Source organism: Numida meleagris, chromosome 11 (assembly GCF_002078875.1).
Source record: "Numida meleagris isolate 19003 breed g44 Domestic line chromosome 11, NumMel1.0, whole genome shotgun sequence".
NCBI lineage: Eukaryota > Metazoa > Chordata > Aves > Galliformes > Numididae > Numida > Numida meleagris.
The window spans coordinates 16,681,782-16,704,244 of NC_034419.1; the positions used below are offsets into that span (position 1 = coordinate 16,681,782).

At 39.9% G+C, this 22,463-nt stretch overlaps 1 protein-coding gene and 1 long non-coding RNA gene across 5 annotated transcripts in view; one reads left to right on the forward strand and one right to left on the reverse strand.

The window, feature by feature from the left end:
• The window catches only part of LOC110404830, a 362,084-nt gene that overhangs the window by 105,367 nt on the left and 234,254 nt on the right, over positions 1-22,463 (forward strand). For all 4 annotated transcript variants that reach the window (XR_002442508.1, XR_002442509.1, XR_002442510.1 and 1 more), the window contains one exon: positions 6,305-6,400. This is a non-coding gene — a long non-coding RNA (uncharacterized LOC110404830). The remainder of the gene's footprint in view (positions 1-6,304; positions 6,401-22,463) is intronic.
• Positions 1-22,463, reverse strand: part of PDZRN3 (PDZ domain containing ring finger 3) — a 124,173-nt gene that overhangs the window by 42,970 nt on the left and 58,740 nt on the right. The gene's annotated exons all lie outside the window — the stretch shown is intronic.

Consider the following 22,463-nt stretch of genomic DNA (forward strand, 5'->3'; position numbering starts at 1 on the left):
ACACACAGAAACTGCCTGCTCCTGGGTTTGGTTTTCATTCAAACTTAAAGAGTGTATTTTCCTCTTAACACCTTGTATATTGTATTGGAAACTTTTCTAATGAATTAGGAGAAATGATAGTGGAGAATTACTGACTTAGCAATCATGGAATGGTAATTTTGGTTGTGGTTTTTTATTTTTTATTTTCTCTTAACAACTTTATCTGAAACTCAGGATTTGCATTAGAGCCTTTTCAGTTTAGTGTGCTCATTCAGCTTAAAGACGATTTTTGCTGTCAGTGAGCAGAATTACATGACTTCTCAGTTCTGCAGTCTGAATTTATCCTTGTTGAGCCCAGACATCAAGAGCAGAAGTGAAGAAAGGGAAGAGTCTCTGTTTCTTCCAACAAATACATCACCTCCGAATGGTGGGGGAGGAAGAATTGCTATTATAAAATATAGTATAGCCAGAAACTTCCAAAAGGTGTCATGTTGTGATTTTTAAATGCCCAACATCAATTTAATGCAAAATGCTGCCCCAACAGAAATGGGATTATTATCTCTGTTAAAATATGTCTTTCGGAACCTAAAAAAGCCTTGACTCATCACTCAGATATACTTAACGTTGCGTCTTTAAGTTGTTGAGTAAGTCATTTTTAAGGTGACTTACTCATTTGATTTTGTGGCTTTTAAAAGTGACCATTTGCCAGAGAAAGCATATCAGCAGGAAGAAATTGTGTGAATTTTTTCCTGCTGCTGCAGATGTAGCCTTTTGGTTGCCCTAGTAATTACTTGGATCAGGCTACAGGACTTTTATGATTATCCTGCAAACTTTGCTCCTACCTGGAAGAGAAAGGATTAATCTTTTCAACTGTCACAGCACATAGCCTGCATTGTGCTGTTGGACACGATGGTAATTTCTTAAGTCACATGCTTAGGGTTAAAATCTTTCTCTTGAGTTCCAATATCTGACCAGGATTTAAGTATCTGTTTTGTGTGATTAAGAGTAATTCTGAGCAATTAAAGAAAACACTTTAAAAGTTCACTTGTGGCAGGTGGTAGAAAGCTAAAGGAGATAATTACTCTTTGCCATCTGTGTTAACTGCCATTAGCAGAATTAACCTGAGATTCAACACTTTGAAATTTGAGGCAAAGTTCCGTTCCCTTAATCACATAATATAACATTGTCTGAAGACTAATTAGGAAAAAAAAAAAAAAAAAGAAAGAAATTAAATCTTCCTTCTATGGGGTGCCTATTTGTTAATTTTATTAAAAGTGCTCCAAAATACGATAAATTGAACAAGTGCTTGTATTAAATGTTTTAGAACTGCATGCTGGCTTTCAAAAGCTGTTCAGATTTGACAAGTCTGTCCTGGAAAGTCCTGATCTGCATCACCAGCAACTGCAGGAATGAAAAGAAGTAAAGCTGGCGGCCCTGCTTGCGGCAGGGGGCTGGCGCTCGATGATCCTTGAGGTTCCTTCCAACCCAAGCCATTCTGTGATTCTGTGATTTCTATTCCTTCCATCAAGTGTCACAACCATGGAATAATCCAAAACCCCTCCCCAAGTCTGCTGACAATTCTGAGCGCTTAAATTGCTGCTTGAAACTCTGTTAAATGATCGGGAAGCATGGCGCTTTTATGGCCCCTAGGCTGTAGCAGGCTTTTTGTTAAGAAGCAGAAGATACACAATGTCAAAACTGAAAAGTGGGCAAAGGGAAATCTTTCCTCGCACAAAGAGCACCTGGAAGAGTGAATGCTGACAGGGGGTATTCTTGGGTCTTGAAACCACTGCAGAAAGAGTTATAGCACCAACCAGTTAAAGACTGATACAAACAAAAAGCACGACACTGGCAAAGCAGATGTTTCTGATGCCCAAGCATTTTTTCTGCTTCTTCTATTCTTGGAAATTTTAAGGAGCTTGAGTTTCATGAATATAAGCAGCTAGCTCGTGTTTTATCTTCCCACACTCATCAGGTGTGTCTGCTCTGCACTTGCCCTTTGGATACCAAGATTTTGGTAATGTTGTCTCATGCAGTAACTGTACAAACACACAGACTCAGCCACTGTATTAAATGGACAAAAGGTTACTGTAGAATTACTGTAAGGTTTTCCACATATCAATGATATTTTTGAGTACTAAAGTAGTGGGGTTGCTTTTCCCAAAATACAGATATCCATCTCAGGTACCTTGCCAACCTCACACGTGCAGACAGGATGCAGGACGTAGGAGGGCCTGCAGCCCTTTGAATCAGGATCTGGAGACCTGTTCAGACCGTTCAAAGTGCCTAAATGCCAGTAAGCTTCCATGTTCAGGCCACTGAATGGTGATGCATAAATGCTATTGCCAAGCTGATCAGGCAGTTAGAACAAGCTGATCTGTAGCTATAGCTAGATACCTTTAATACTCATTTCCATAGATTAGATGTGATTCTGTATAAAGTTTCTTACGAGGTTCATTGTGCTTTGATCCATATATCATTGCAATGTTCCTTTAGCTAGTGAGTTGTTTTTATTTGAAATAAAGTATTTGCTATGGAGGAAATACAAACAAGCTGAATTCAAATGAACAGCTTTATGTTAAGTATTCAAATCTCCTCTAATGTACCACATTACTGGAAGTGGCATTGCCCGCTTTGTTTTGCTGTGCAGCCATGTGTGCTTTCCTCAGCAAAAGATGCATCTTCCTTCTTCCCTTTCTAAACTATGTTCTGGGACTTCCATACAAAACAAAGAGGAGAGCAGGAAGGAGGCAGATACTGTGCAGGAGAACAAAAGCCCTTCAGATAACTCTTTTAGACAGATTTCACACTTTAATTGAATAAATTGTACAGAAAATCCTAACTCTGTAGAATATAACTCCCCAGGTGCTCTCAGCTACTACATCTGCAGCTGTTTATATTCAAACTAGGTAATTTAATACAGTTACATCTGTATATATTGTACAGTGTATTTTACAATCAAATGGCTATGAATTTTAATTTGGAACAAAGCAAACACCTATGAAAAGACACTTCCTTTCTCCTCAGACCTTACTGTTAATCTCTCAACATTAAAGCAATATTGAAAATAGAGCATTATGCTGGCACATAAGCTCTGTTCTCCATGGGTGTGTAATGTCACTAACATGACACACATGCACCAAAAAATAAATGTATCATGTCAGCTGGCAAATCAGTTACTGCCTGGTGTTCCCCAAGGGGAAGGATTCAAGCGTGAGGCTGCCAAAAGAAGGGCCATGATTCAGTTTGGCAGGGGCATTGCCTGTTCACGTTTTCATTTAATTGCTCCTTGTCATGTGAGATGTGGTGACACAGTGGCTAGAATAATACAGAAAACAAATGCACAGAATCCCATATATGCCATCATCTCTAAATGCTCTGTTTATTTTGCCGTTGATCATTAGAGATAAGAATAATTAGTGTTTCATTTTCTCCTACTTTTTTTTCCATCATTTCTGCTTGGGTGACACAGAATTCAACAAATGACCTGCAGTACATTAAAATAGGATATATTGCCCAGTTGATTTCTATTGCAAGAGTCAAACTGCTTGTGCCTTACTCTGTAACTTCATCAACACACGTAAGAAAGGCTAAAGATCCTTCTAGGTCTTCTGTAAAGCCTGATGGCCAGGGATGTCCTACACTTCATTCACAGCAGGAAGCAGCATAATTGTCAGCTCCATATTTCTCTCCTAAAGAGCTCTCCTCAGCTAAAAGGAGAAAAAAAAAATCATGTACAAGGTTTTACAAATTTGGCAGATGGTAGAGTAACTGAGGAGGCTGATGATGAGTGAGCAGCTATACAGTACAGAACAGGATACCCTTCTGTGTGTAAGGAAACCTTTCCTTTTGGAACCTCAATATATGAAACTGATTTGATTTACTGGAAATAGAGTTGCTGGTATAGGGGAGGCTGGGAAGGAAGAAACTTTATGTATATGTTGGGGCAGGTTCACTGGGAAAGATACAGAGAAGGCTGGAGGGGATGGACAGTGTCAGGGATGGGGGCAGGATGTCCTCATGGCTGCCAGCACAAAGCCCCATGGCTCTAGCTCCAGCTGCTCATTTACTGGCACCAAGGGAAAGGCCTTTGCTTCATTTGTCCACAATAAGCTCTTCTACTCCTTGTGCAGTTATCATTAAGAGTGCGTCCAGTGCTGGAAGGAGCCAGCCATTTAATTGTATAAAAGTGAAGGTTTAACCACAAAAGCTGTCAGACACTCCCACAATAAGCATTTATCAGCCACGTAGAATGTCCCCAGGTTATGTATTCATCAAATGTTTATTGATTTAAGCTTTGGGCATTTTACAGGATTAGAAATTATTACTTCTGATTTAAATAGTGTTTAGGGGACAGAAATCAAATACAAAACACTATACAACAATAGATTTTTTAAGGATTGCTCATCAGAAATATTGAAGAGTATGAGACTTTCTCCAGTGTTGTAGAACTAAGGAATAGCCTCTACATAGAGCAACTAGCTGAGTATTAGAAATGAAGTGGGCCCATTTTCGTCTTAAGTGAAACTGATGCTCTCCTCAGTGACTGTTCGGAGTAGAGGATATCAGGTCCCCTGAAAATTAGGTGAGAACACAGAAACATGGACTTTGCCTGCTTGTTGCTCCCATCTGGTCCTGACAGTCTGTTCATAAACAACTAAAAAATGACAGAACTCCTTTCTTTTTAATCCTACACAGTTCTCAAATGCAGGCAGCAATCATGAGTTGGATATTTGAACTCTGCTGAAAATAGTACTTGGGCACTCAGGAAAGAGGCTGCCTAATGAAGAGGGGAAATGTCCTCCCCATTGCAGTGAAAGCTGATCAGCCGTGGAGAAGCACTCATTAGCACACTGTCTTATACAGAAATGATGCACTCTTTTGGGGGAACAAAGCCTTCATACGCTTTGTGTCCAAGCATATAGATAAAAATACATTATCTATTGCACTGTATCTCTGAAACAGCTTTATCATATCAAAGTAATGATCCCCTGAACGTGGAGTGTCTCTGCACACGGGGCCCAGCAGTGATGGGTCACAGCTGAGGCTGTGCCACGGATGGTCCCTACCACCAGAGGCAGATACAAGCAATTTGCTGTTCCTCATCTGCACCCTTCATTTTCTCTTAAGAAAGCTCATTTAAGGATGTGTTTATTTATATTAAAGGCATAACCATTTAATATATTACCTTGGCCTTCATTGGCTTGTTCTGTATGTAGCCTTAAGAGCGTGACATTTGTTTATAGCCATAACTTGTTTTAAGTGAGGGACATCTTACACAGCAGTTTGTCAGTGGCTAAAGAGCCTGGGGCTAGGCATAGACATTCACTTAGAGAATCTTTAGACTATTTTAAATGGGCCTTTGGGACCTCCTTGCTGACCAGCCTATAACATGCCCTCCTGTAGCATCACACTGTGCTATTTCTTTTAATTGACTAACCTCAACACTGGCTGTACAAAATCACTTTAACCCAAACATGCCCCCGGTCTGAAGCTCCTAATGACCTTCCCCTGGCCCTAAACACATATGGCTGAGACAATGCAAACATCATTTGGAAGATGAGTAAATTCAATAACTCAATTACTGCTGCACCAAAATAACATTTATCAAACACTGGCCACAGTGGTTTGTATCTTTAGCTCTCTGTGTTTCAATGGCACGACATTTGGGTGAAAGTAACTAATCGATTTAGGAATGATTAAATAGAAATTTGTAACACTTGGCATTATTAAACCTTCAATCTTCATTACAACTGGTTAACGATTACATCATGGGCTGTGTAAAATAAATTAACAGTAGCTGGAAACAATCTCATCATAAATAAAGAAAGCAAAGGTATTAGAGTGGTGTTCAATAGAAAGTCTAATAGAAATACATATGTTGTGGAGTTATTAGTAGGTTGCACATGCTAGGGCTTGGAGAAGTTTTAAGATTGAAAAAAAATGTAAAAAATCCCAACCCCATTCACCACCATGCTCAAAAAAGTGTCTCACGTAGAACGCATTTCTTTCAAAGGCGGAGCGGTAGAGCCAGCAGCGCTAGCGCCAGAGATGAATAACAGGTCTCCCCTGCATCCTCCCCTAAAGCAGAAGAAACACTTTCTATTTGGCATCAGCCATGGCATGAAGGACTATGGGTGCAGTGCATTCTGCAAATAAATACCTATGTTGAAAGGTCTGCACACTGTTACTGCTACATTAAAGCATTTCTTTAAAAATGATGCTGGTGAGCTATTAAGTAAATAAATTTGGTCTGGGGATCACTACAGTTATGTACTTATTTATGAAATACTTACATAGATTTTTTTTTTAATATCTATTCTAGAAAGTACAATGAGTTGGGGGTATGAAGAAGCCTGTGTGTGCTGCCCTGTTTCACACTGTCTGTGAGGCCATGCTGAGATCTGAGAGGACTTTCCAGGTAGCTGTTATCTGTATTTGCTCTCCCCTTTTTGGGCTTATGCCACACTCAGCTTGCTTGGTATTTGAGAATGCATGCCAGAAGGTTCAAACACCAAAGCTTTAATCCCCAGCAGTAACATCTAAATAGCCTCTACCTTTACATTCAGGTTCAAAAAACAAAGCAGCCTTTTCTTTCTTTTCCTACAACTGTTTCATCTAGGAGGTGAAAAAGAAAGAAGCAATGAACCTAGTCCTGAATAGCTAATGAAGTAAAATCAAAACTCAAATAAAAAAGATTCAACAAATATTTATCAAATATTATTGAGCCCTCTAGAAAGGATTGTACAACACAGGACTGTTTTCCAACAGATCAGCCATTATTGTTTGGATGAAAAATAATTTATATCACAAATCTCCTGCGAAAACTGGAATTTAAATTTACGTCCCCAAACCCCATTTCTATACCATGACATATATTAAATAATAAATCAAATATTATTGACAATGATAAATACAGTCTCTTGCTTCTTTTTCTTTCCAAAAGGAATCAAGAGAAATGATGGCTGCATTAAAATAGCTCAGCCCTATAATTTTCTTCCAGTCTCAAGAATATAGCAAATGCTGTTATTATGTTCAAAGTTGTTTTTTTTTTTTAAAGCTAAGACAACAAGCCATTCAGCAAAAGCAATCAGTGTGGGGGTATTTAAGGCCCTTTACTTATTTTTTTACGTAAAGAAACTCTTGTTAAGTGAACGAAAAGAAAAAAAAGGAAGGAAATCTCTTTAGGAGAAAGGTAAATATATGAACAATGGGTAGAAAGGAAAACTTAATAAAGCAAAAATATTATAACTTGAATCACCAAGGAAATACCGATCCAAATGGCTGCTGTCCCATGGCTTGTAGCTACATCCACCTGCACTGCCTAGCACCGAGCTGGGGTACAGCTACAACAGCTCTAGAATGATGGCACAGATCATGCAAATCAAGGTGCAGTAATTAACAAACTATAATGTGACAGTTACCCCCAGCTCCTTAGGCTTTTAATTCTAACAGTTAGCATTTACTTATTTTCACTTAGATTAAATCTATTTGAATCATTTAAAAATATATGTTATGTTCTAAAGCTTACAGTAGACCCCAAAGTGAAATATTTGCCTCATTGAACTTAGTCATTGATTTTTGTGTGTATCAAATTAGGACTAAAACAGCTTATTTCATAAACTGATGATATGCTGTGAAAATAAAATGTTTGGACCTTTTCTATAATATTTCCAAATATTTTATTTAATGGCATATTTAGAAAATGTAAAGATGAAATGTGTATAAATTGTTACTGTTTTGCAGTCATTAACATGAAATTTATAGAACACTTTTATTAGAACACCACGTATTGATTAGCAGCTTGCATTTATGTATTGTACAAAAAGGTTACAATAAGGGCTGATTTTGGAAAGTTCTGCCTCTCATACAAGAGAGTTTTGCTAATAAGCTGTGAAGTCTCACACGTCAAATACATCTGTATTAAAAACATGAGTTGACTGGTAGGCTGACAGGTGGATAAGATTTTATCTCAGTGCTGTGGGTTTGATTTATGCCAGGTGACCAGCCCTGCAGGCTGAGCTAGTTGCTGTCCTGTGGGAACAGCATTCAAATCCCACAGCAACCAGTATCCTAAAGCACAGGTAAGATGCTAAGCAACCTAGGAGAAAGGTAGCCTGTTGCTCTAAAACAAGTTTCCATCTTGTGCTGAAGTGGTAAGGGAGAAAGTTTGCCCTAATTCTGGCTGGTCTATATAGTACTGTTCTTCTCTAAAAGCAGAGCTTCTCCTTAAAAGGTGAGGGGAGCTTATGACTTTGATCCAGAGATAGGAACCATGTCTACACCCATACTCTCAGAAGCCCAGTCTAAAGCTTTGTGAACTCAATAGAAAGATTTATGTAGACTTCAAAGGCCTTCACATCAAGCTCTGGGACGTGCATGTGTCCCATGAGAACTTGAAGAAAATATCAAAGAGTCTAGAAAATCAGATGTTGCCTTAGTTTATTTTATGACCACATTACATCAGAGATTATCTCTGTGGTTGATATGAACAGTTTGTGGAGGGCTAAAGACTTAACAGTTGAGCCTTGTTCCAAATCCCATGCCATAGGCATTCCTTAATCTCTCTGCCTGGAATGTGCACGAACAGTCTCAGTCTGCTCTGACTTCACTTCAGTCCTGAGATGTCTGAAGCTTGGAGAGACAGCTGAGCTTGGTTATCGGTGACAACTGGGCATCTTTGCAAGTGTTTAACGTTGTTAAGCTTTGTTTAGCTTCTGCAGACAGTTTTAAGACTTGCTACTGACATACATCCCACCAAGTTTTGCACTAACTTAACTGCTGAATAATTGAGAGCAGATGTAGGGCAATAATGCAACAAACGTGATGGTCTTGTTATCAGTTTACAAGACAGCAGATGATCCTTTCTATCTTTAGGAAAGACACTTTGAAATGATTACTGTAACAGCACCGCGTCCCTCATGGTAAGGGTGTAATGATCTGCAGCCGCAGAGTAAAGCGCTCAGTGTTTGGGATACTGAGAGCAGTCAGGGTTCAAACACAGTGTAGATGTTTGAGTTCAGCTCTCTACGCTTCTCTGTGGCAGTTCCTTTATTTTTGTTTATTTATGGAGAAATAAAGAGAGTAATGTGGAACGGTAAACTAATCTAAAATGTTTCAGCTAGACGTGTTTCAGTTGGCAGAATAATAATAACTTCGTCATGACCTCACAGTAGCACTGGGAGTATCGGAGCATGAATGCAGCCTACACTTGTAAATGTCCAAGTGTTTATGGAGGAGGATAAATTTATTCCTAGAGTTCAACAACTGCTTCTCAGCGAGTTATGGCTACTCTGCTTCAGGTTTGCTGCAGGTGTTTGGTGCTGGGCAGCTGTGCGAAGTGAGGCACTGAAAGCAGCTGGGCACACCAGTGGTGGGACTCGGACACTGCTCTGGTTGCTGGCAGGCTGTCAGCCCTCTGACCGCTCGGCGCTGGTTTTATTTTGTATAGAAGTACACTCCCATCTGTGTCGGTCTGATCTTTGGAGGATGTTAGAGCAGATATTCTGATTACATTTGATTTCCAAAGGCAGTTCAGATAAGAGCTGCCTGTAATTGAATGTAGTCTTTGAGAAGGTCCTGTAACTTTCATTGAGGGAATGATAGAGCAGGAGCTGAGTGTTCTTACAGAACATGGGTGTTGAGCTGTACTTGCAACCTCTTTTCTTTCCAGTGCATATTTAAAGTTGTAAGGACTTTCTCTAAAGTTGTGATTAAATGGATCAAGCCCTGTATAGCCAGGTCAACTTTTTTAAAAGAGCAACTTTAGTTTCAAATGTGATATTTTTATTGGTGTCTGTGAGGCTTTGTGAAACTAAAATTTCTAAAGCTGAATTACAAACCTATGAAGTATGCAGTCCCTGTTTAGGTACCAAAACAGCCATACTTGTCTTGGTGCAAATGGTACCATTGTAACACAATAATCAAATGAGTTTCTCATAAACTCTTCTGTAATCCAATAAGGCAACAGCCTTTTTTTAAACCTTTATCAATCTCAATCTGTAATATTTACATACATATCACAGATAGGGGATGAAAGGGAACTGGAATAACTGACAAGCAAACTGAGATAAATGAGAAATAACCCATCATTATGGCAAAAAAAGCAAAAGGCAGCATTATGTAGAAACTTTATCAAGTAATTAATGATCTATCTGGGAATAATTACCTGTGACTCACTGCTCCCATTTTCTTAAATGAATTTAAAAGCTATTAGATATCCCCTTAACAATAAACAGCATATGAGATATTGCTTTGCAGCTTTTGTTCACAAAATTTTATCTTAATCAGTGAATATGGACAGTCTTGAGGAAGCGCGTCTGAGCGGATCCAGCTGCCAGGTAGTGAGGGATATGTATGCTTAGCAGGAAAAGGCTGAGATAATGGATAAGAAGATGCAGAGCCTTGCACATTAATGGCATTACTACTACTTGCATTGTATGGGTATAACTAGCAGACGATGTCTTTTTGTGGCCAGTCTGATGTGGGTAAGATGGTCCTGGTGAATGCATGTCCCAAACACTCTGTAAATTGCCTTTTCTGACACACAAACACAGGATGATGTGGGAGAAGGACATTCCAGAATGTGCATGGGTCGGAGTGAGCGGAACAGTCAAAGGGGGGATTTAAATGAAGAAAATGTCTATATACAATCAGTGTTTGCTTCTCTGAGCGCTCACACCATTACCCTACCATTTTTGTTTAAAAAAAAAATAACAATGATGTAACCATGAGAGTGATGCAAGGAGGTGCAGATGAGAAAGAATCTGACTCAGTGAGAGCCCAAGTTCAACACAACAGACAGAAAAGCATTGTTTTCCCTTGAACTGTACAAAAGGATAAGGCAGTCACCTGCTTTGTGAATAGGGTGGATTTGAGGAGAATACTGCACTTAGGTTTCTTCCTGAGGACAGTAAAGACTAGATCACTGTGGATGTCTTAGCTGCCGTATTTTTAAAATAAACCAGTATGAACACTGATTTTAAAGCACTCAGTGCTGCCTGTATGTACAAGAATGAAATGAGCCCCCCTGACAGAACTGCTCAGCTAAGGCCTCTCAAGAAAGAAACACTTTGCTTTGGCAACTTAAGTAGAAAGAAAATACTGACTTGCTTGGGGCAGTGATGGCTATGTGCAAAAAGAATTCAGAGCTCCTGGGGAGATTTAAATTGAACTAATGAAATCAGCCATTTCTGTTTCATGAAGTTTGTGCTTTTGATACCGAGTCCTGTATCTGTTCAGTTTTTCTTCATGTTTTAGAAAGAGATTGTTCCACCTTTATTTTAACGTTTCATCCTATTTATCTGCCTAGATTGTAACTCTTTGGGGGCAAAGTCTGGTTCTTATTTTGTGTTTGTGAAGCTATGCATGATGTTTTGTGACATTCTGTGTTTCAGTTGCATGCTCTAATATCCATTAAGAATGTTGCAGCCCAAAAGCAAAGCATGAAAAAACCCAGCTATCCTCATGGAGCAAAACAAACTCATAGTGCACAGCTGTTCCACTTAATGGGTACAGTTTTTTTTTCCTTCAAAAACTGCTTCAACTTGTACAGCAACCTTTAAATATTCTATTTCCAAAGATACAGTCTTTACCATTATTTTTTTCACAAAAAATACCATATTTTGCTAACATTATAAGTGTTATATGAGTGTCATTACTGGTGTTCTGTATGAGTGCTAACGACCTTGCATAAAGCAGACATAAATTATTTTCACATATCATCCCTAGAGTAGCTTTATGAAAATGCATGCAGTGATTGTGTACTTAGTTCTTCAATTAAATGCTGGAGTAGAAGTGACTTTGGTGAGGTTTTGCCACTTGATTTCATGGGATGATCCCATTCCCAAAAGGGATAATAACCTACTTTTATGCTAGTGGGCAATAATTTGAAGGAGCACATTAAAAATCTATAGCTGTTGTATTTAGCATTTAATTTAAACTCAATTAAATTGCCATTTGATTGGGAAAACATTTATTCTAAGTGTCCAAATGAGACAATTCAAAGACAATCCCTTCACTGAAAGTATGACTACTTTTCAGGCAAAATTTTAGTTCATCCAGTATCAAACCATAGGCAATTTTCAGGTCTGAATTTTTATAGCACACCTAATGAGGTATGCAGAAAATACATGCTTAACAATATGAATTAGTACGATCCTGACAAATTAAAAGAGATGTGGTGCACATAGGCTTAATAAGTTGTGTAGTTATTTCAAGCCAATGTTGTAACATAGAGAAGACAGTATTACATAGCTAGGTACTCTGTATTCTACAAACCAAAGAAGATGAACCTGTAAATATAACTGCTGTGAAGAAATCAGCTCTCACTGTAACTTTTGGATCCAGATCTAAAAGTAGGATGTTCGGTGCTGGCTGGCTGCAGTGCTGGCTTTGGCCACTGGCTAACCTTCCACTTGAGTTACTTGCTCTAGGAAATGGCTTCAATTTCGTGCCCAGTCTTCCTCAGATAAGCTTTGTGGAACTAACCTGCCGTGTTTAACACATTCTCAATCAAATAAGCAGAAATGCAACACAACAGAGGAACATGTGTGCAATCCTGTTTGTGAAACCTCGTATTTCCCAGATGCCAGTGGATTAAGTTCTCTCACCTTCAGTATTTTTTATCAAAGAAATACAGATACTGTACACTGACTAATAAATATGCAGCAACTCAGTATATGTTATTTTGTTTCATACCCCAGGATAAATAAGAGCAGAGGAAACATGAGGAAATTTTCACATATAACTTTTTACAGCAGGCAACATCTCAGTATGTCTTCACAAAAGAGTAAATTTAGTTACAGAACTCTTTGAGTTTGTGCCCTGCAATGGTAGCAACACCTAAGCTGAAGAATAGGATTGTGCAAGCAGCTTGTGAGCCTCACTAATGCAAGCTGCTGCTTGTGACAGCACACGACTGAAAGCAGTGTTGTGCCTGGATTGCAAATGAGTGTGGATGAAACTGAGATGGGACGTGACACATTTGAGCCTCAGCTCATACGGAACAGATGAGCTCAAAACATGCCATGTGGGATTGCGTGAGTGGCGAGCAATGCACCTGAACCCGCTCACCTTGCCGCGATCTGCCAGCTCCAACCTGAACCACTTGCCCAGCTCTCAGCTGGCATTCCTGCTCACTCTGTAGCTGGTGCCAGCTTTTCCTAGCTAAGAAATGTATGTTGAACTGCAGCAAAAGTAAACTAGAAGAAAGATTATTTGATTTTTATTTCTATTTCTTCCATCCACCTAGCTTAGCACTGCACTGCATAACACAATAGATAACTACCCCCTAAACACGTGTTGTTTTGTGGATGTAAGAAATGAAATGGCAGTCTTGAAGCACTATTACTTATTCTTCCTTCCCAGCATCTAGAGGAAATACAGCTAATTGTTATCTTTGGCCTCAGTATGGCTATATGGAGAAGTGTATAAAATATGTGTTGACAGAAGGCCGAAGTATCCTGCTCTTTTCTTTTTGATCATCTCAGCATTAACTCTATGTAATTCCTCCTTTCTGTCTAATGTGAGGTTGAAGAAGTGCAAACAACTGTTTCCAGAGATAAAACCAAAGAATTAAAATTATATTATCCTTTAGTTCCTGGCTCCTATGCTGGTAAATTAATTCATAAATGGGAGTATTAATACTTAGGATAAAAATGCTTCCTATAATTGCCCCACTTAATAGATGGAAGGCCAAGAGAAAGAAAAAAAAAGAAGCAATTAAAGAAAATTAGTGTTTTCATTTGAGTATGAAGTTTTGAGTTGCAAATGAAGATAAAATGAACTATATTTCCTGTTTATGATACCAAGAATCTCATTAAGGTGCCTCCTCTTTGACCTATGTTGTTATGAGAAAGAAACCACAGCAAGCAGGCTTATACTAATGAGAGGCAAGAGTATCCCTGCTTTTTCACAATTAGAATGAATGTACTGCAGAGCCAGATGGGACCTCTAAAAATGCCCACAATTACATGCTTTCCATAGATAATGGCAAAGACTCCACGATGGCCATTTTAAAGCACCATTCAGATGAGCACAATAGTGGACTTCTTGTTAAGATTTGTTTTTCTCGCCCTCAATTGTGTCTTGATTTTTGGTGAGTTCTGGAGAAGAGGCAAAGTTGGGAAAGAGGTGATTTACTGGAATGTTTTCAGTTAAAATAACAAATTTCATACAGCTTAACTAGAAAAGCGGGCATTTGCTGGATGAAAGGAGAGCTGAATACATTTTAAAAATATATCCTTTGGTGGCTTTCATAATAAGCAACTAATTCTGTCAGTTTTATCTAATTAAAATGCCAGTGTCCTCACTTCTACCACAAGCAATGTTATTGCTGCTCTGTCATCCCCGTTCTCTCCTCATGTGCCTTTCACATCTCCTAAGCCTTGTCATGCCAGCTATTGCTAACTGCATGGGCTCGCCTGTTCCTTGTTCATCTCTGTTCCTTCACTGAGGCTCATAATTAATTGAAATTATATAATTCAAGAACAGTTGTTTTACTGTATAGTCAGCTTTGTAGAGTTCTTAAATTATAGGACAGCTTATTGAACATAATGAAGACGAAGCTGAAATTACAGTGCTCTCAACCTGGGTTGCTGTCACTGAGCTGAGCACTGCCCTAGGTACACGTGCTGTGTGCTTGCAGCCAGCCCTGTGTGTGCAGAGCAGCAGGCTGGGTCATCTCTGCACTGCCCAGGGGTTACCAGGCCTTCAGCAAGCACCTCGTTGGCCAGACTGTTACCCATCTAGGTGTGCCTACCTACAGACCATCAACCTGAAATGTGTCACCGGTCTCCAGATTCTCTGGATCCCAAAGTCACACAGGACTGCAACATCAGCACTCCCTAAAGCCACGCAGCTTCTTTCCAGAAGTCTGCACCATGGGGCTGAACAAAAGTTAGGGCTTATCTCAGCTTCAGACAGATGGGGTCTGACTCCAAGGCAGTGGAGATTTACAGGCCCAGCCTGTCAGCCTAACTGCCTGCCCTGGCCCCGTGCAGGCTGCCAGCCCCAACAATTACACGGCAAAGCCCTGCAAGTGTGTGGAATGGGAACCTACAGACAAGAAGTTATTGAAGGTCAGCTGATGGATGGTCACTCATTAAACTGTGGTAATATTGCTTGCAATGCTCTGCCCATAGAGTTAATCAATTTTCTAAGTGAATGAAAGTGAATTAATGCTGCTTTAATTCCAGATGAGAATGTCGACACAAGCATTTAGTGAAGTTCAACTAATCCATTTAAAACAAACTTGGATTTGTTTCTCTCAGCAACTGTGCATGGGTAACTGTGGGACTGTTGAGCGCAGCTGCCTCTGTCTCAGCACCTCTGCTAGCACAGCTTGCTGCAGGCCCTGCCCTGGAGAGGAGGAAATCCCACAGTACAGGACAAGGCCATGATGCTGAATAGCCTGACTCAGTATCTGCTTGGCTGTGATTTGTACGGCAAATATTTAGGTACTTTCTATCACATGGATGATGAACATGGCAAGACAAAACATTAAATGCAGAAAAACAATGGAACTGTTACTGAAATCAGCTTATACATTTACTCTTCATGTGTCATCAGCATCTACCTCAAGCATGCAGGGACAAAGACAAGTCATTTGTAAGAACAGAGCAGATCTGGTAAAGAAATAGAGCAGATAGAATATAGGAAAATATCATATAGAAAAAACTTCAATTAATAGAGTTTTTATCACTACTTCTGAAGGCACATTAGTCACTTGGTCTTCATTCCTAAACCACTCACAGAAATGTGTGCAGCGTATCACATTTTTACCTGTGCAGCAGTGAAAAAATAGCAGTGACACACTGAACGCGTCAATGCCCTTCCAACTACCACTGTGCTTTGGAGCCAACCTGCCCCTGCAGGAGCTGTGCCATCCCTCGTTCCTCTGAAAGCTCCTTCACCTTTGGTATTTTCTAGATATGGCTTCAAGCACCTGCCCTTTGGTTTCTATATTGAAGATTTACTTCATATCCAAAGAGACTACACCCTTACTTTGTTGTCATGGCAAATGTTTTATTTTTTAGTAAAGGGGTGGATGGAAGCACCACGAAATAAAAAATAGCAAACAAAATAGAGCTTAACATTAAACAAGAGTTGTCGTATCAGATAATCCACAGGAAACAAAGGAAAAGCACAATACTGGCACAGCATATCAGGTAGAAGAAATTTCACACTGAGCCCAGAGCTTTGAGAAGACATCCTCGTCTCCTTGAAGTTGATGGGAATTTTGCCACTGACTTAATGGAGACAGATTTACACCCACACTGTCTTAAAAGTGCATGCTTAGCTGCTGAAGTACACATGGCAGCAACCCCAGAAAAACACCACCAGCCTGATGAACCCCACCACATGCTGAGTCAATACAAAACCTGTTCTTAGCTCAGGGACTGATTTTTTGGCATGACTTTGTACCTCTCTTGTTTTACTTGCCACAGCCTTAAGCAGGGATTGTACAGAAGCTAAGTGAGACAAATCTGCTAACAAACATGAAACAGAGATCACAGGATAGCCAGGACAGAGTGGCAAGAACAAGAAATGACTGGAAGCAGATGGAAGATTGACTTCTGACTTGAAGAATACAGAGTAAAATACATTAATTAAACTTTATTTCATACCATGAAAGGACAGAGTTTTAAAAAGGTAATAAAAACTAGCTGAAAATACTCAGCAGCATCTCCCATGTCCAAAATATTTTGTATACAGACTCAATTCTTTCTCTCCATCAAATTCCTGCCTAGAGATCTGGCTGTGTCATTCCATGTATGTGGGGTGGGTTAGGGACGAACACTGGTTTATTGCTCTGCTTGCTATGAGCTTCTCCAAGAGGGCTGTGCCTCATTCACTGGCCTGAGCCTCTCTAACACCTAAGCCATCTCCAAGGTCATTCTGTTGGCTTAATATGGATTCGTGTAACGAAAACATCAGATTATTTTAAATACTACCCTGCATTCAAGTCGTAATTACAAGAAAAAAAGAGTCAAGCACCTGGACACAACTGGCTACTTCTGATGCCTCTTCCTCTTCACCAGTGCATCCCAAAAAACCAAGAGCCATGTCATTCCTCAGTTCTAAGCACTCCACTGTGTCAATTCATAATAAATCTCTAACCCACTCAAAGCAGATGCTGTGCACTGCAAGTAGGACTTCTTCATGTTTGTTGACCCCTGAGTGGTTCAGTACAAAAATGTGTGGAGTTTTGAAACAATCTTGAAGCAAAGTGAACTGCTTTCTGCAGTCGAAGGATGTTCTGTACTGTGTAGGATGCGGCCTCCAGCTGTGGGCAAAGTTTTCTTCAGAGGCATCCTTCAGCAACTGAGGAGTAGTGAGAAAAGCCAGCCAATGCCGTTCACTTCGTTTTCTCTAAAGCAGTCTCCATGGAATACATTTCATGCAACCTTGTCATTGTTCAATGTGAACTGGGCCAAAAGGTGAAACACAAATCCTCCTGGGATCACCAGCCACTTACAGAGCCTATTCAAATGATCTCATTAACTAACAGCCCTACTACCAAAGACCCTTTCATGTGCCCACACAAAGACAAAGGTTTCTGTAAGGCTGACATAATTTCCATCTGATATTTTTTCCATTTATTTGGTACTGTTCATGAAATAAACTTATACCTAACCCAGTACAAGCGTAGGAGAGTCATAAACTTTGGAAGAAAACATTTGCTTTAAGCTGCTAGGGCTGGGTATTCCAGCCTTATTCCCTTCTTGCTCTTTCAGATACTGACAGGCACTGTCCAGCCTGTGTGCATCCTTTCCCTGGGAAGCAGTGGCATCAATCAGGAAGAGATCTGCCTGGTTAACCACCAACCTGAGCAGGGAGAGACTTGTGTCTGATGTATCCAGACCTCTAGTGTTACAAGCAGGCCCTGGATTTCCTAGAATTAATGGTTACAGACGTATTGATCTAGATGTGAGAAAGGTCACATTCCCAAAAGTCAGACACATAAAAGAGAAAAATGGAAATGAAATGGCTTTACGCTTCCTCCGGAGTGCTATGGCTGCTGAGCTGTAAACGACAATGGACGACCTCTTTCCAAAATTGTTTGTCTGCATATAGGACTATGGTGGAGAGTCAGAGTGTGCCTCAGCTAAAACATCCCAGTTTGCAGCATCCTGGCATCCACAAACCTCCCCAGCGCTGTAACAATACCATGTTTTAATCACAGAGAATGTCACCTTCATATCGAAACGATCCAGATATTTTTCAGTGTATGTGAATCAGCAGAGTTCTCTGAGGCTGAAATATGAGCATGGTAGTATTCATTGTTTTATGCAGAATGAAGAGAGAAACTAATTCGCTGTCCTTTTGTACTGGGAATAGAATAATGCAAGTGATTTTCTACCTTGAAAAGATATTTAATAATCCCATTTAATGTTGAGTTCAACATTTCTTTGTCTGCCATGACTAATCCACAGATTTGAAGGGAAAATTCCACTATAAAAGATAATGGAACTTCTCAGATTCTTCACTTTTGAATTAGAACTAACACAATTATGAAAGTAAGAACCTTTTTCTGGAGATATTTCCTACTGTATATTCTGACACACTTACCCTAAGTACAGTGAAATAGAGGGCGCTTTGGATCTCAGATGTAAATGCAGTCGGACTGGTAAAACCAGTGCAATCTTCACTTAGAAAAGCCTTCTAATTAAATGAATAAACTTATTCTGAAAGACATTCAATGAAGGATGCAGAATAGGATTATTCTACTCCATCAAACACCCTTTTGATGTTTAATGAATCTACAACACCAGGTAAATTATGGTTTTGTGTTCAGTGCACACTTTTTAATGAGATTATAAAAAAAAATCCAATATATGACAAGTGGGTCAGATACATTTTTATGTATCTGTCTGGAGAGAACCTCCTGAATGATCACTTAGAAATATGCAGCCAACTACAGAAAGAACATTTAAACAAACACACTGTTATCAAAGCACGGAAACCATGCATGTGTTGCTATTTACTGACACTTTCAAGCATCAGACTGCTTTGAATCTGTGTGGCCAGTGAATAAGCCCATAAAAATATGTAAATATTCATGGGTACACAGTCATGAACTTTAACAACAAATTATATTACATTATTTTTGAAGAATCACAACTGTTCCTGCCATTTTTTAGTATTTCACTAATATTTTAACAAATAACATCAACTGTATCAGTATGCAGGGGAAAAAGGCACGGACACTCAAGCTTCACATGCCATGAAGTGTTTGCCACACTGCACAGGTTTACAGCTCTGTACTTTCCAAATAAGTGAGGCTTTATATTCAAATGCCTAATCATATGTGCTCTTTCTCAACTTAAAGCAATTGTATGTCACACATGTGAAGGTGATACAGAAGTGCTTTCCATTTAACCAGAACTACTCCCTTAGACAGCAGTCACTGAGCTCCTTAAGCCTTCCTCGGGATCCCAGCCAGCCCAATGGGAAGTGCTGTGGAGGGTCCCCCCTGGAATGCACCCTGGCACCAAAGCACCAGTCTCACCTGCTCCCTAAAGCAGCTCCCACAGCATTGCTGAGCTACTTCAGTCCTCTTTGCAGTGATTGCTTCTTTCTTCCCAGCAAAGTCTTCATTGGCCATCTGGCCTTCGTCGCCCACCCCAGGCTCAGGCCAAATGTACAGATCCCATCACCCCTCATTGGTGTACTGTGTGGCTGTGGAAGCACGAGCTGCTCACCTGGACTTCTGCACACCAGCATCTATTTGCAACACAAAGTCTTTAAATCCTGACCAAATGGCTACATTACTCTTCCTCCACTTGTCAGTGCTTCTGGCTGTAAAAAGACAAGTTGTCTGGAGAAGCCTGGATGCATGTCTCAGCAGTCTCAATTGGACATGAACTAATTGGAAACTACATTGCAAATGAGTGAATATCACATGTGCTCTCTGCAGCCAGGCAGCATCTTCCAATTGCTTTGACCAGAAGCTGAAGAAGAGCCAGATCAAATGGAATGATCTTAACCATACAGAACTCATACTGAAACCTCTAGTGCTAAAATCAAGGTCTGTGTGACAGCCATGTGGCAGAAACTGAGTAGTTTGTACTGTGATAAAAGTTTTTCTTTACTCAGAGACTTGCAGTCAGTAATAATACCAGTTCAAATGCTAAAGGTATGCCCTATACAAGGAAACCTGAAGCTCAGATTGACACTCTTTTTCACTGAATCAACAAACAAACCATGACTGCCAGGCTTGGAAATGTTGGGTTTGTCATTTTTTTCTAAAAAACAGATTTGTGCTTCAGACTCGTCTGCAGCCACCCTACTGCCACTTTCCTGTCAGTGCAAGAGGACAGCCTTCACAAGACAGGTATTCACTACTGTGAAGTAATATTACAGCACCGTGGACTGTTATATACTGCAACAAGGTGCAGCTATGGATTTACCAATAATTTTAATAGTGAAATGGACAAAAAATATTTTACCTCCTAATTCAGAATTCACCAGAAGTTAGTTGGTGAGTTTTTATTGGCCTTAGTTTAGATCTGTGAAGTCAACACTGTGAGAAGCTGTTCAAGTGTTATGTTAACAGGGCTAGATTTAAGTGTGCGCTTTGCAGGTCTGCCGATGCCCTTGGCTCCCATTATCAAGCTCTGACAGATGTGGCTGGGGCAGTTGTTCCTATCCCAGCTGCCTGCTAGTGCTGATGCTGACTGCTGCCACCGTGCAGGGAGTGTATCTGTATGTCTGTCGTCTGTCTGTGCAGCTTATTGCTGTACTTCACACCTCCTCACTAACGCTTTAGGCTGAAAGGCCAGGCTGCGAACTGGGCACCTGAAGTGTTGACACATGTCCCGTTCTGTCATCCTTTCTAGTGGACGATGATGCTGGAAGGCAGAGGTATAAGGAGAACAGCTGGAGGTGGTCACCTCTTAAGCCACTGTGGCTGAATCTGCCAAGTCTTATCTGTCAGAGTACACAGTTTGTGCTTTTAGTCTCCTGTGTTTGGAACCACAGGATTACCACTTAAATACAATGAACTAGCCTGGATGAGATCAGCTGAAGAAAAATGCAAGTATAACTAGAACATGTGAGTGCTTCAATGAAAAGTATATTGTCAACACAATTTGGAAAAAATACAGAATCCTGAACTTTGCACATAATTTCATACTGTTCTTCAGAGGAAAAAAAAAAAAAAAAAAAAAAGAGAAAACAACTGAAAAAAAACCCACAACAAACTTTCAATAGAAGATGTTATCTGCTTGCTTGATAAATGCTTCAAACATAGAGAGGTCCGATCTTCATCTGTTTTAAGTCAGAATGACTTCACTTTTGTCAGAGGAGCCATGAAAGCCAACAGCAGATGAAGAGCTGGCCCTAGTTTGCCATTCATTAATCTTCTGGGAAGGCATAAGATTATGGACAGAACACTTTCCTTCTCCAAGATAAGGAAATATAATATCCCTAGAGTAACTCTTATCTACCCTCAGATTCAATCTGGAAAGTCTTTCTTCTCTCCTAAGCCTGTAGTAGAGTTTCTGTTCTATAAACACAGCCTTTCCCAGTTTATTGGTATTATTTTAATGTGTTAAAGCTGTGGCTTTCTCGGCCACAGTCCCCTCTTTTCCTGATTCCTCTCAAAACTTTTGAAACCTGTTCTTTCGCTGCTACTTGCACTCCACAGTTGTTTCTTCTCCCATTTACTATTGGAGATGGAAATGCTTCCTCTGCTTACAGTTCCCCTTAAGCCTCTCTGCTGTTTCAGTTTTTGACCTTCCCATGTGGTGTGTATGTGTTTGTGTCCATGTGTGGGAGACAGAGAACCAATGTGTGTGAGTTTAGACCATATACTCATCACCATCGCACCTAAAATGAATTACAAAACTAAACTGAAGTGTAAATAAACTCCTACATGCAGGAGCTAAATTACGTCCTTCCAATGCTCACAGTATTCTAGTGCCATCTAGCGACAGATATATATAGTAAATATTAGAAGAATGTGAGAAAAGTCCTTTTTCAGTAGTAATACATTTCTAAATGCATTACAGAACATATATACCGTTGTCCTCTATGAATGTGCCAAATTCAGTCACAAATAGTGTAGGAACACAGAAAATTTTTTTTTAACTAGTGTGATTTCTTAAAGCGCCCCAAAGCGTTGCATTTCCACAGCACCCACGCTGCACGTGAGTTAACATTCCATCGCACGTATAAAACTTAATTCTTAAATCTTTGATAAATCCTTTCCAAGTAGAAACAAAGGAGCTTCAGTTAACTGTATCCAGTTTGTAGACTAAACACATAGCTTGTATAATCGGTCTCAAAAAGCTGTTTACACTATTTGCCACATTTGCACAGGAATGTGTAAAGGCCTGTTATTTACCTAGAATATGTTCGCAAACTCTTAACTCCTGCATAGCTTCTTATTTATAGCAGACGCCAGCAAAAGCACCTCAAGAGCCAGTAGCTTCGAATGGGAAATCTCACACTTAACCCTTCCCTCATCTTCCAAGCAG